This window comes from Oreochromis niloticus, linkage group LG10 (assembly GCF_001858045.2).
Source record: "Oreochromis niloticus isolate F11D_XX linkage group LG10, O_niloticus_UMD_NMBU, whole genome shotgun sequence".
Lineage (NCBI taxonomy): Eukaryota > Metazoa > Chordata > Actinopteri > Cichliformes > Cichlidae > Oreochromis > Oreochromis niloticus.
Window position 1 is genome coordinate 18,864,684 of NC_031975.2, and position 13,117 is coordinate 18,877,800.

Consider the following 13,117-nt stretch of genomic DNA (forward strand, 5'->3'; position numbering starts at 1 on the left):
TGAGAGATTCAGGTCAAGTTGGCCCTCGGGATAAAAGTGGCCTTTAGCAGATAATAATCTAGATGTACGGAGGACTCAAGCTGCCATAATAAAAAAATATCCAAGATGAAACACCAAAAATATTGTTAAAATAAAATGAAACATTTGTTTTAAATATCATATGTATTTATTTATATTTGTGGTAATTCTTAGATTTACATCATTTGCTTTTAATCTTATATTTTATGTATTAATTTAGCTAGTGCCACATTTCTCTGCGAGTCTAGGCCAACATTTATGTTGTGAGTTATTCTGCAGGGAACTTTTGTAGAGCCTAGAACGTAACCTACGTAAGTGGCTCATCGTCGTTGCCAGCATTTGTGCTTGTGTGTGCTGCATTATGTGTTAATTAAAATGTGCTTGTGTCCCACTATTTCATATGTGGTGCCATCGGATAGAAAAAACGTTAATCTTTCCTTATACTGAGGTGATGATTGTTATTCTTTTGCTGATGAATTCAAAAAGTTTGAAAAAGTAACTGGAAATGCACAGGAGGAATCGACAATGCCGAACAGACACAGAAGGACGTATGTGTGGCTGTTTTGGTCCACCATAAAGATGGAGCAATAACGATCACTCTGTCACTTCGTTTCACTAAACATCTCTAAACAAAATAATATTATTCTTTCACATTACACACATTTGTTGAAGGAGATGTCTGAAAACAGGACATTTTCCACTAACATTACATACATTGCTGTAGTAAAAGAGTATGCACACACTCACATGTGCTCCCCCCCAAAAATGTTTATATATGTTAATAAATGTGGTTTTGCTCTCCAGTTTGGACAAAAATGTAGAACTGTTTACTTTGTTTCACACATACTGTAAATGCTCGTTGTTTTAAAATAACATTCTCCAGTAGATTTTCTATTTGTCAGCAGCTGATCTTTGGTAGATCTTTCTTGACTTAAATCCAGATTATTTCCCTAATAATAATAACAATAATAATAGAATAAAGGGATACAAACATGAATTGTAATTAGGAATAAAATGTGAAAAAAAATTAAAGAATATATCAGCATCAAAAAAAGTTATTGCTTGTGTTATGAGAGCTTTCCTGCATCTGTCCTTGTGGCAGTGGAGCTGAGCCAGTCTGTTAGAGAAGGTGCTCAGGATCGGATTGGATTGATGGATAACAGCTTGTTCAGTGACCTCCTCTCCACCACAGCTTCAAATGTGTCCAGTGTGGAGCCAATCACAGAGCCAGCCTTTCTAATCAGTTTATTCAGTCTGTTTGGTAACCAACTCCAGTGCTGCTCCCCCAGCAGAGCACAGCAAAGTGCACTGCACTTGTCACAGATGACTGACACCATTTTGCTGCACACATTAAAGGATCTCGGCTTCCTTAAGAGGTAGAATCTGGTACAGAATTATAGAATTATGGTGGAATTGCAAAGTTTAATAACGGCAAAATACATTTTACTACGTGGCAAAAATGTTGGCTTTGAGGGTCAGAATAACACTGAGACAAGTGTTTGTATTAACGGAACAATGATATTGGCATCCAGCTACAGCTAGCACTGGAGTGGCTTTTGGAAAAAAAAAAGCCTTTGAATCCAAGCCCAGGCTTTCTCATTCCCTTTGACAATCTATGAAGTGTTCAGGGACACGCTCCAGAATTTTGACCCAAGCTGGGATAAATCCAGACGTGCTAAACTGACACAGACAAGTCAAAGCTGCAGGTTTTTACAAAGCATTAGAGTTACTGAGCTATTTATCAAAAAAGCTGATTCTTTTAATACAGTTCAGCTTTTTTGGTTTTCATATTTTAACGTGTCTGTCCAAATGCGATCTCAGGGGTTAAGTCTGCAGTGTTATGTGATGTCGTCACCATTAATCTCAACAAAGGACAGCACAACTCAGTCATGAGACCATAACATGAGTCTGGCTCAGAGAAAGTCACTGTTGATACATCAACACAGCCGTAATTAAATGTTAAATTACCATAATTACAGCTAAAATGGCCATGTTTGCATTGAAAGAGAAGGGTAGAGAGAAAAATGATGGGGGCTGATGGAGCTCTTACTAATTTTGGGCATTGCTGCTGTTGTACTGGTGACTTTGTACATCTTATCTTTCCACAGTCTGTCTTGCTTTCTTTTGTTGTCTCTCTCTCTGTGTGTGTGTGTGTGTGTGTGTGTGAGTGAGTGAGAGAGAGAGAGAGAGCACATCCCACACGGAGTAAAGCCCAAACTGAGACCTGACTTGTTTTGGTAAGGCTCAGTTTTGTAGCAGTTTATCAGTCCACTGGATGTGTCTTTAGTTTTTCACACCATATGCTCCATAAACACAGGAATAAACTGTCTCGATATAAACCTTTATGCTTTTTACATTGCAGTACGTGTGTGTATATTTGAAGTTCAGCAGAAATATTGTTACATAACCTCTCTATTACAGTGTGTGATTTAGTATACAGCATTTTTAAGAACTCATCAGTAAATGACTAACTTAAGCTTCTATAAATTGCTATGCATTTTAACCCTTTTTTCCACACCACTTGCTTTCACAGCCAAAGACCAATCATCCCGATCTGCCTAAAGAGCAAGACTGTTACTTTGACATGCCAATCATTTAAAAAAATAATGGAGGACTGTGTGAAGTAGAGGAACTTGAGCATTTTTCCAAACAGCTGCAGATGCTACAGTGTTAACAGCCTGAGAGGCAGCAGAGGCTAAAAGGCTGTAGAGGGTCAATCTTGTTTCACAGGGCTAGTTTGTCTATTCACAGTCATAAATAAATGCTTTCTTCAGTCATCTGTCTGTGTAAGGGCTCAGCCTTTACAACCATTCATCCACATGACCAGGAGAGATGTTATCATGCTCAGCAGAGCTTCAGGCGCTAACAGCAAGGAAATGAAAAGAAGGGTTGTACACAGCACTGTGCACAAGTTTTACGCACATGAAAAAATACGCTTTAGGTGAAGACAATTTTTTTTTTAAATTACAGGAAAGAATTTTTTTTCAGTGTTCTTTGTACAGAGTGCAATAAACAGAAAGAACATGATAAAACAAAGATACACTTGATTGCAGTCAAGGGTCACTGCTCTGCATTCTTGTTCTTGTCTTTTCATACGACTTGCTTGCATAAAGACACTTTCTGGTCAGACTCTACACAAGCGGCAGATTTGTTCATCAGGATCCGAAACCGGTTTCTGCCACAAAGTCCGACCAGCTGCTGGAAGATTTCCTGAAAGGGTGGTAAACCTGGTGTACTGTTCACCCTCTGCAGAAAGCTCTCACAGTCAACCATCAGATGTTTGTACAGCACATCAGGAAGCACCTGCTTGTGTCTTCGAGAGAACTTAATGTCTTTTGTGTATTTTACACATCATAATATGTTTTATCTGGAACTCTAATGCAATGAGACCAGTTGCAGGTTTCTTTGTAATAATACAAAATATAATATACAATTTGGAAACTCCAAGTGCTTATTGTTTATACGTCGATGCACGATAGTGAATCCGCATGCAATATGCCGCCCAGTATAATATCCATCTTATATGATTTGTGCAACAATTTATGACTGAAATTTTGCATTTACCATATCTGGTATTTATTATGTATGTATTTAATTACAAAACCTTACCAGATATACATCAGGGTCTCAGGTAGTTGTGAGCTAGTGGATGTGCTCTTGGGAAAAACACTGAATCTCATACTGCTGGGCTGAATGAGGAGAACCACTGCATCATAACCAGTTAAAAAACAACAACTTCATAAACTATCCATTTACAAAACTGATAATGATGCGAACAATTCTCTGAAAATTCTCTGCATTCTTTCGGTCCATTGTCATTGTAAAGAAAGCCTGTGGCTGGGCTCCTAGGCGTGGTATGTAAGGCCATGGGTAAAGTAAGAACTGACAATTATTCAGATTTGCTCTGGCTTCGATTAAATGAATAGTTCTGAAAAAAGTCTTACTTTAACGTACAGCATCTTAGTTAAAAATCTGTGAAATTTAAAACAAATCCATTTTTCTCTGCATTGTTCACACATTTGCAAAGTCAAGCAGCGGTCTGGATTAGCGGTTTGGTTCTGGCCCACAGCTTTATGTTTTCCTCATACCTTTCAATTACAATTTTCTTTTTAACTTCTTCAGTACACTACAACCTTTTCCTTTAACTTGTTTGTTCTCATCTCCTCAAGCGTCCTCTGTAATAATGGAAAAATCCAGCAGGCTTTGGCAGAGCTTAAAGGGCTAATTAGCAACAATGAAATAAACCAGCAGAGTCTGGTGTTTGACAAGAGTGGGATTAAGAAGACATTTTCCCAGCTGGTTGCGCCGTACAAAAACTCATGCCCTTTCGGTCCAGTGACTGTGATGCAACACATCACATCTCCCCTGTGCCTTTTTATATCTTTTCTACATCTCTTCTTGTACATTGCCATAAAGTGTGTCACAGCTGGTTTGTCTCCAGGCAACATGGAAATGTGATCACAAAGTGAGCTGCAGACACCTTCGTGTCTTGTTTGCATTATGCAATAGCAGTTCAAGTCAAATTAGGTTTTTGTGTCAGACTTTTCTTCTAATGTATCCTGACATGATTGGATAATAAAAGTCACAATGAAGCGAGAGGAGAGATGTCAGCTTCAAAAAGCCGTCCTGAATTAAAGTGGCTGCATCTTTTTTCTCTGTCGGCTTGGCTAAGAAGGTGTCGAACTAAGAGTCTAATCCTAATCTAATTAAATCTAATAGGGCCTGATGTAATCCATTTATGTGCGCTGATTGGATTTCTTAGGATGGTGACTGGAGACCTTTGAGTTGTATGCACTAGTGGTTTGTATTTATGAAACACAAGTAACAGTTTGATGGTTATTATTTAGATTGCTCTTATTTCTACATGAAAGAAAGCCTTCCTTCAGAACAGATTTCAGCGTGACATGAATTTGAAATGAGAGACACACACTGGAACCAAAGCTTGCCAAACGGCCGACAGCGGGACAATAGGGGAATATTTAACTTCCTGTGCTGCTCTGGAACGTCACCATGGATGCACACAAATGTTCGTTTAAGGTAGCGGGGTATAAATATGCACACACACAGAAAGACTGCACGCAAACATGAATGTGGAAAAATACATACATGGACTCACACGTACACAAATGCAGCCAATTGCCAAGACCAATCAGCTGGTGTGACACCATATGTTGCAGTGTTGGCAGCAAATGTTCATTTGAAGGACTATAAACCGGTTAGAAGCTGTAAACACAGTCAGGAAATTCCTGCACTAAGGAAAGACACATGCAGTCACTGAAATCTGAGTTCGGTGCTCGAATGTAGGGTGGAGGGAATGAATGCACACACTGCACATGTGCACTTGTGCTTTTGTCTGTTCAAAAATGTACGACAAAAAATTTAAAAAGAAATCTTATGACGCAATATTTTCATTTCATATATAATATGAAGCTAAAATACTGGCACCAGACTTTAAATCTGTCTAGTCCTGAGCTGAGCTAGTAGAGCTGAAGGCTCGCCTCAGGAGCACATAGATCATGGGTCATGTAATGTAAATCTATACAGTGGGAATTTATGTTAAGCTGAAGACTGTGTGACTTTCAGCTCCCAGAATACCACCAGGGCCCCAAAGACCACCTACAAGTTAAGTCAGGCTCCGCTAAGCTTGATGTTGTGTGTAGTAGAGGAGGATGGATCGATCCACCCTCCTCTATCGATATTACTCTATGTATGTACCCCACTAAATATGTTATTATGGAGGGTTTTTTTGGAAACATGCATGCATTTCATTAATGGGCTACAGCACATTTAAGGTTGACCAAAAGTACTTTAGAGCCAGGCACATTTAACTTCCAGGTCTCCAAAAACCCAGTTTCAAAATACATGAAGTGTGTTTTGGTGTGTTAGCTGATTATTGTGGAAAGAAAAAAAACAGTAGTCATTAAAATGTGAAGAAGCAGAGTCATGCTGGTGAAAGATGATCCAGGGGATCGATGCACTGTAGTTTGGGCATCCCTGCATATAACCAGTACTTGTGACAACAGCATGTGTGTTTGCTTTGCTTTTAAAATGGAGGTTTGTACATGCAGAGATGCTGGTTTATTATCTTCTCATTCCCTGGTCTCTCTTCTGATGAAAGACTCCACTTTATCGGCAGATGTTATCACTTAATATCGTTTTAGCCATTTAGTTGATATTGGTCCACTTATGGTCACTAAGCAATGAGGCTCTCCTGCCTTCTGGTATAGTCTACATTACCTTGCTGGAAGCAGGGAAATAAACTCTCCGTTTGTTTCTCTGTCATAGCACCATCAGGGGCCCTGTTGTGTTTGGGCCACACAGTGTGCCCAAACACAGTCCTCAGAGGCAACTAAGTTTATTGTTATGGACCATCTGATACTATGAGGATCTGCTGGGAATTGCAGTGGTTCATAGTTTGCTTTTTCACAACTCGAAGAGGTACCAGGTACTTGCACATCAAGTAACATATACCACCTTTTCCACAGATGGAGTGCCAGTGTTGGTGTGTTGCCAGTTATGCTTCAGTCTTTTTAAGAACCAGCCACTAGGTGCTAGGTACTGAAAGATGGGGTAATTTCAGTGTGAAGTAATTCATGGCAGACAGAATCTTCCGGCTATGTCTGTGCGTCATTGGTGCACAGACATAACCGGAGGTGATTACCCCTCCCATAGCAACCAGCCGAGTGGTTTCAGCGTTAGGGCCAGCAGTCTTGTGGTTCGGTGCTGGTGCCAGCTTTTCAAGGAGCTAAAAAGACCAAACAAACAACCAAAGAAACAAACAGAAATGTGTGTGCCTGTCATCTTAAAGATACCCTGCAGTATTTACAGGGGGCCTGCTTCTGAAACCAGATGTAACATCTTCTTGACAGTCACAAAATTATGTTGGAGCAAAATAAAGAACTCCTTATTCACAAACCAAAGATACCACGGTTATGTTTGGTTGTTTGTTAGTTTATTCTCATACATAAATAACACTTTCCATGAACCAGTCCCTCTGAGTCACAGGGCTCTTAAAAAAACAAAAAACAAAATACTAAAGTCATTCAGTTATGTTCAAAGGTTTTGAGCCACTCTTCATTTATTTGAATTTTCCCAGAGCCAGACTTTGTTGTAATTTTTAAAACTGGTCCAGACTTTCTGAAGGTCTTTTAAAGTCTTTGTTTTTGGTGATTGGCTGGTTTTTCACTCATTTTCATTCCAGTTTTTGTTTTTTTGGTTTGGTACACCACTTAGCAGGGACCAATTCAAATCAAATCAATTCAAATCAATTCAATTCAATTCAATTCAATTCAATTCAATTCAATTCAATTCAATTCAATTCAATTCAATTATCACCAAATCACACCTCAGGTGTTTTAGAATGTAAAGAAGAGTGTTGGTCAAGCTACTTGAAAATAGTAATTAGTTACTAATTACTGATTACTTCTCCAAGAAAGTAATCCCATTACTTTACTGATTACTTATTTTCAAAAGTAATTAGCTACTTAATTACTTAGTTACTTAAAAAAAACCATGATACACAACCCAAATATGTTATAACTCAATAGACCTTTCAGCCCAACTCTCATTTTTCCTTCATAATTCATCAAAAAAAAAAAAACTATCTACAGCAGATGAACAGCATCTGAAACCCAGCCTTAAGAAATTGAAAAAACAAAACAAAAAAAATCCAGCTGAGACCTGAGCTGAATTCAGCTCAGTTCCATCCATTTGCTGTTCACTGAGGCCTCATCAGAAAGTATTTTGGGAAAACAGTTGCAACAGGGAAACAGAGAAAAGGCAAGAACCTTACAGAGTGATGAATCTAAATTTGAAATTTTGTGGTTCAAATCACAATCAGTATGTATGTAGAACACTGGGATTTGGGATTGTGTCATAATTGATGGAACTATGAACACAGAAAAGATTTTGATTCACCATGCAATACCATATGGAAAGTGTTTGATTGGTAATTGATTCATTTTTCAGCAATACAATGATTCCAAAAATGCTGCATGTGCATTAAAAGCATACGCAGATAGAAAAAACAAAGTGGAACACAATCAGCCATGGACTGGCCTCCCCAGAGCACGGACCGCAACATTATTGAAGCAGTTAGGGATCACACTTCAGAACAGTCACAGAACAGTCCTGCATATGTATACAGAATAGAGGCCAAGTTGTCTTAGAAAATATAACCATGTATCTTTAAAAAAAAAATGTATAGCATTAAGCATTTATTAAATAGGCTTTCAGTTAAGACTGGAATGCTAACTAGCTTGTCTTTGCAATGAAATCTAGTCTGTGTAAGATTTGCAGCATTTTAACCTACGTAGTTAACCAACCGCTCAGTGTGTTGCCATGATACTGCACTATATCTCTTGCCATCTTTCCCTTTATTTCCTCAGTTCAGGGAGGACACTCGTGTCGAGTGACTCTCAGATGCCTCCACCCGAGGTCTGAAGGACAGGCAAACATTATGTAATGTCACTGTACAAACAGCACTCTACTGTAAAAGAGCATTCACCTGCATCGCACATACACAGATACGCACAGATTACACAGATTTAGTCAGGCATCTATCCACATGTTCCTTTAAAAACAGTAAATAGGTGAAATGTCACCTAAAACCCTCAAATCTTGCTATACTTAGTTTCAGTAAATTTCCCCTGTAGTGCTTATCACATGAGTCCAAACTTTATATGACTGTGTCCCATTTCTGGCCCTCTCCCCTTCATGCAACTAATCTGTGTGACTATCCAACATTAAAAAAAATACATTAAAAAAAGAAAAAATTTGTTTAGCTAAAGATATTCTGCAGGTTATTGACATTTAAGAGGATGGATCAGTGCACCTTTGCATATAGGCCTGCAATCTGGCCTGATGCCTTTGTGCACCAGGCCAGATTGAAAGAATCGTGGGTGTTTGTACACGTGTGACACAAACAGACAGATAGACACACAGACAGCCCGTCTGTCTGTTCTCACAGTCCTGCTTTTTCTTTTTTTGGCAGGAGATGTTGGGTCGGTATCAGCTCAGGCAGCAAAACAAGCTCACCATCTATAAACTCTCTGTGATCATAAGATACACTTGGCACATCTCTCCGTGTAACACACACTCTCTCAGGACATTGTGTATCTGTGCATGCACATTCTGAATATTCTGCATAACCAGGCTGTGCTAATGTGCAGTTGCATGTCTGTTAGCACATTACATGAGAGTATGCCCGCACACTGGGGTTTCACTGTGTTAGTGCCCGTCTGTGCCTCATTTGCAAGCACTATCATTGCATCTGAGAGATACAGGGTGTTTGTGTGTGTAGGTAATTGCAAATCCGTACCTTAGCCTGTCAGCTATTAGCAAATGTCTGAGACACAGCCCAGGGTGGGCCTCTGGAGCGAGAATAAACTGCTTCTGTCCAACAACATGCATACATCACTGTGTGTGCATCTGTTAGTCTAACCAAAGTAGTGCATCGTTTCTGTTTGTGGGCGAGTGATCACACGGGACACATGTGACTGCCTTTTTGTCAGTTGTGTTAAAAGTTTAGATCAGCAACAAGGGTAATACGCAGACACACCTAGACAAAGTTTTCACAAGGAAGTGAAAGCAGATATTCACATGTAGAGAAAGGAAGTGCACAGGATGTAAAACATTTAAATTATGTCTCCTACCACTGACTCTTTTCTCAGTTTCACAATTCAAAGAATTATATATGACACCAAAACCTTAAAATAGGCCAAAGGTCAGCAGTCGTAAACAGAAGCACAGAGAGGAAGAGGTGGAGATAATAAAACACTGTTTAATATGGAATTAGCTATATATATACACATATATATGTATATATATATATATATATATATATATATATATATATATATATATATATATATATATATATATATATATATATATATACATATATATACACGTATATATACATATATATATATATATATATATATATATATATATATATATATATATATATATATATATCTATATATATATATGTATATCGAATTCACAACGATCCGCTGTCCAAATCTGTCACATCAGTCTTGCCGAAATCCAATAAAACATTAGAACATCACTAAAATTCAGTTTTAAGTTAAATCAGTCTTCAAAGCAAATGTTCTTTTCCACATGATTTTCTCTCAAGACAAGTCAGCGCAGTGCGATATGAGTTGATTTGTGTGGTTTTCCCCACCCAAAACCTTCCAATTGAATTTAATTCATTTCATAAACAGACGCAACAAGAAATTAGATGATTGTGGTGCATTAAACGCAGCTCTACTAGTCAGAGCTATACGAATCAACACAAATAATTAATTTAATAATTTTGGTACTTAACGGACAACTAAGTGTTAGGTATTGCCCAGCTGAGTAAAAGTTGTGTGTTTACTCATAACTGTTATTAAGTGAATATTAAATACAGCTGGAGACAGTATGAAAATAGTCATTTCTACACCACCTGCCATATCAATGCAATTTACATATATAGTAGAAGCATAAGAAGTTCGATTACCAGGCGATTAAATCAGATGTTATTTCTGCTGAGATGTTTGACTGTCTGCTTACCCTGCAGCAAACCCAGATGATGCAGACAGCATGCAGCTCTAATATAGTCCAGTCTGAACAATCTTTATAAATCAAGAAGCATTTGAAGCAATAAGCTGTCTTATTATAGACTCTTTTAAGAAAAGTATTCAGAGTTGATGAACTAACTCACCTTACCCTAACTCGCTCTAAACATTCAAAATGAGCAGTACAGAAGGAAGATCGCCACAAAGATATTTACCATCAGCTGACAGTGACCAGTTTTGGAGGTATTTGCATAATTTTCTTTAATAAAAGCAACAGTTCAACACTATGAAAATGCTCCACTACAATCCTGAACACAATTCATTAAAATGTGTGATCATTATGTGGCTTTTTTAAAAAGTAAAATATCAAAATTAAAAGTAACTATTTTACAGAAAAAAGTCCACATACAGTGTTTTATGGCAATGTATAATGCTCGTGTATTAATATTGCACATGCACCACTGTGCTGCATTTTAAAGAGCAGGCGTGAGCCATGTCATGAAGACTTTATGCTGAGAAAGAGCTCTAAAGAGGTGGAGAGCGTTGCTGGAGAAGTACAGAGAAATTCAGGAGGAACTGCACTGACTCTTTGTGGCTTTAGAAAAAGTATATCATAGGGTGGCAAAAGAGGAACTGTGGTACTGCATGAGAAAGTCAGAAGTGGCAGAGAAGTATATGAGGGTTGTGCATGAGACAGCAAGACAATGTGGGGAGGTGTGAGGTTGAAATGACAGATGAGGTCAAAGTGAGGGTAGAATCAAATCAGGCATTGGCTTCTTGTCTTCTTGGCTTCTTCTTCTTCAGGGAGCAAGTGGAAGAGACCCTGAATAGGTGGAGTTATGCTCTGGAGAGAAGAGTGAAGGTCAGTAGAAGCGAGACAGAATAAATGTGTGTGAATGAGAGACAGAGGTGTAACAGTGGAGATAGAAGGAGCGAGGCCAATGGACAGTGCACAAGAGAGGCGAAGAAGACAGTGGAGATGGGTGGAGCGTGTGGAGACTAGTGTCAGGGGTGATATGTGACAGAGCAGCAAGAGTAAAAGGCAAGGTTCACAAGATAGTAGTGGGACCTGCTATGAAGTGTGAAAACAGTGGCCCTGAGAAAAAGACAGGAGGCAGAGCTGGCGTTAAAGATGGCAGAATTTAGCTCTGGACAAGATCAGAAGTGACTACATCAGAGGGAGACAAACTTTGGAAGGAAAGGCTGAGATGGTTTGGATATGTGCACAGGGGGGTTGTGGACAAGGGATGATGAACAGCAGGCAGAAGGAAAAGAAAGTGTTGCTTTTTACTGCTGTAGAACTCTTTTTAAATAATTAGATTTGTTCTCTTATGTGCTCATCTGGAAGTGCTCGATAGAGCTTTCACATCAAACCCACCATGGTAAGAGTTGATAGTCCTCCCTCATCTCTTTTCTGTGAAAGAAGGTGAGCGCTAAGCATTATTAAAAGTTACTTCACACAACACAATAACTTTTCACTATCCGACATGCTGATAAAGGTAATTAGTAAGAGACATCTTACCTGTTGAGATAATAAAAGTGTAAGCGGAAGTTGGCTAAAAATAAGCAAAGGAATAGTTGACCTGGTTTTGCTAGCTGTTAGCATAGTTAGCAGGCTGCCTGATGTGCTTGTATTTATGCAGCTGGAGTTTGTAACTCCAGTCTCCTGCAGCAGGGTTTTGTGTGAGTAGGCGCAATCTGTCAAGAGCTGCTCCTAGCATCTTTGAAATAAAACTTCAATGGTCTTTATCTGAATAATTATATTGGCTCGACCGATGCTACAAATACACAAATGACAGGTAGGAACGAAAGAAATTTCATTTTCCCTCTTAGACGTCAGTGTTCCATCAAAATGATGTTAAGTTTTTATTTTAAAAATAAAAATCTTTTGAAACTGTTGCTTTATAGATTAACCTTATTTTATGAAATAAAATAAAAGTACATATATGTTATGTACCATATATACCATACGCTGTATATAAATGATCAACATGCTGTTTATTCCTCAAAGTACAGCTAATGAATTGATGCCTGGAATCTGGATTTTTTCCAGCAGTGGAAACTTGTCTGTTAGCTAAAGTAAGACTATTGATGTTTCATTTGTGATGTCATGTACACAGTGCTTGAGACTTGGATCTGGACTTGGAGGAGCTTGAAGATATGGTCCTCCATACTGGATGTTATACCGGTTGTAAGTAAACATGTATTCCCTGACTGCTTGGCAGTGGCTTGTGGAGGTTGCTAGCTGTCATTGGGTTAAATTTGTTACACTGTCATGCCTCCAAAATGCCAGAAAAAGCATTTTGGGGTTAGTGAGGCAAGCGTGGTGGCCTGTTAGTGACCAAAGAGAGCACAAGGAGGTTTTAGCTACAGCACCATCTAGAGCAGCAACGAACACCAACCACTTGCCAACCAGTCTGAGAATGCACATTTTTCCCTTGCAACTGGTGACTGTATCACATCCAAGATGGTGGACAACTCTTGAGAAATATACATATGCTGTCATGAGAGAAACCTCTATTGGAAATCGAGAC

The 13,117-nt window shown here is 38.7% G+C and overlaps 1 long non-coding RNA gene across 1 annotated transcript; it reads left to right on the forward strand.

The window, feature by feature from the left end:
• The first annotated feature begins 1,000 nt into the window (after positions 1 to 1,000).
• Positions 1,001 to 3,967, forward strand: LOC102078593 (uncharacterized). The gene is made up of 3 exons (XR_266279.4): positions 1,001 to 1,394; positions 2,127 to 2,255; positions 2,552 to 3,967. It is a non-coding gene; the product is annotated as an uncharacterized LOC102078593 (long non-coding RNA).
• Positions 3,968 to 13,117: the final 9,150 nt, after the last annotated feature.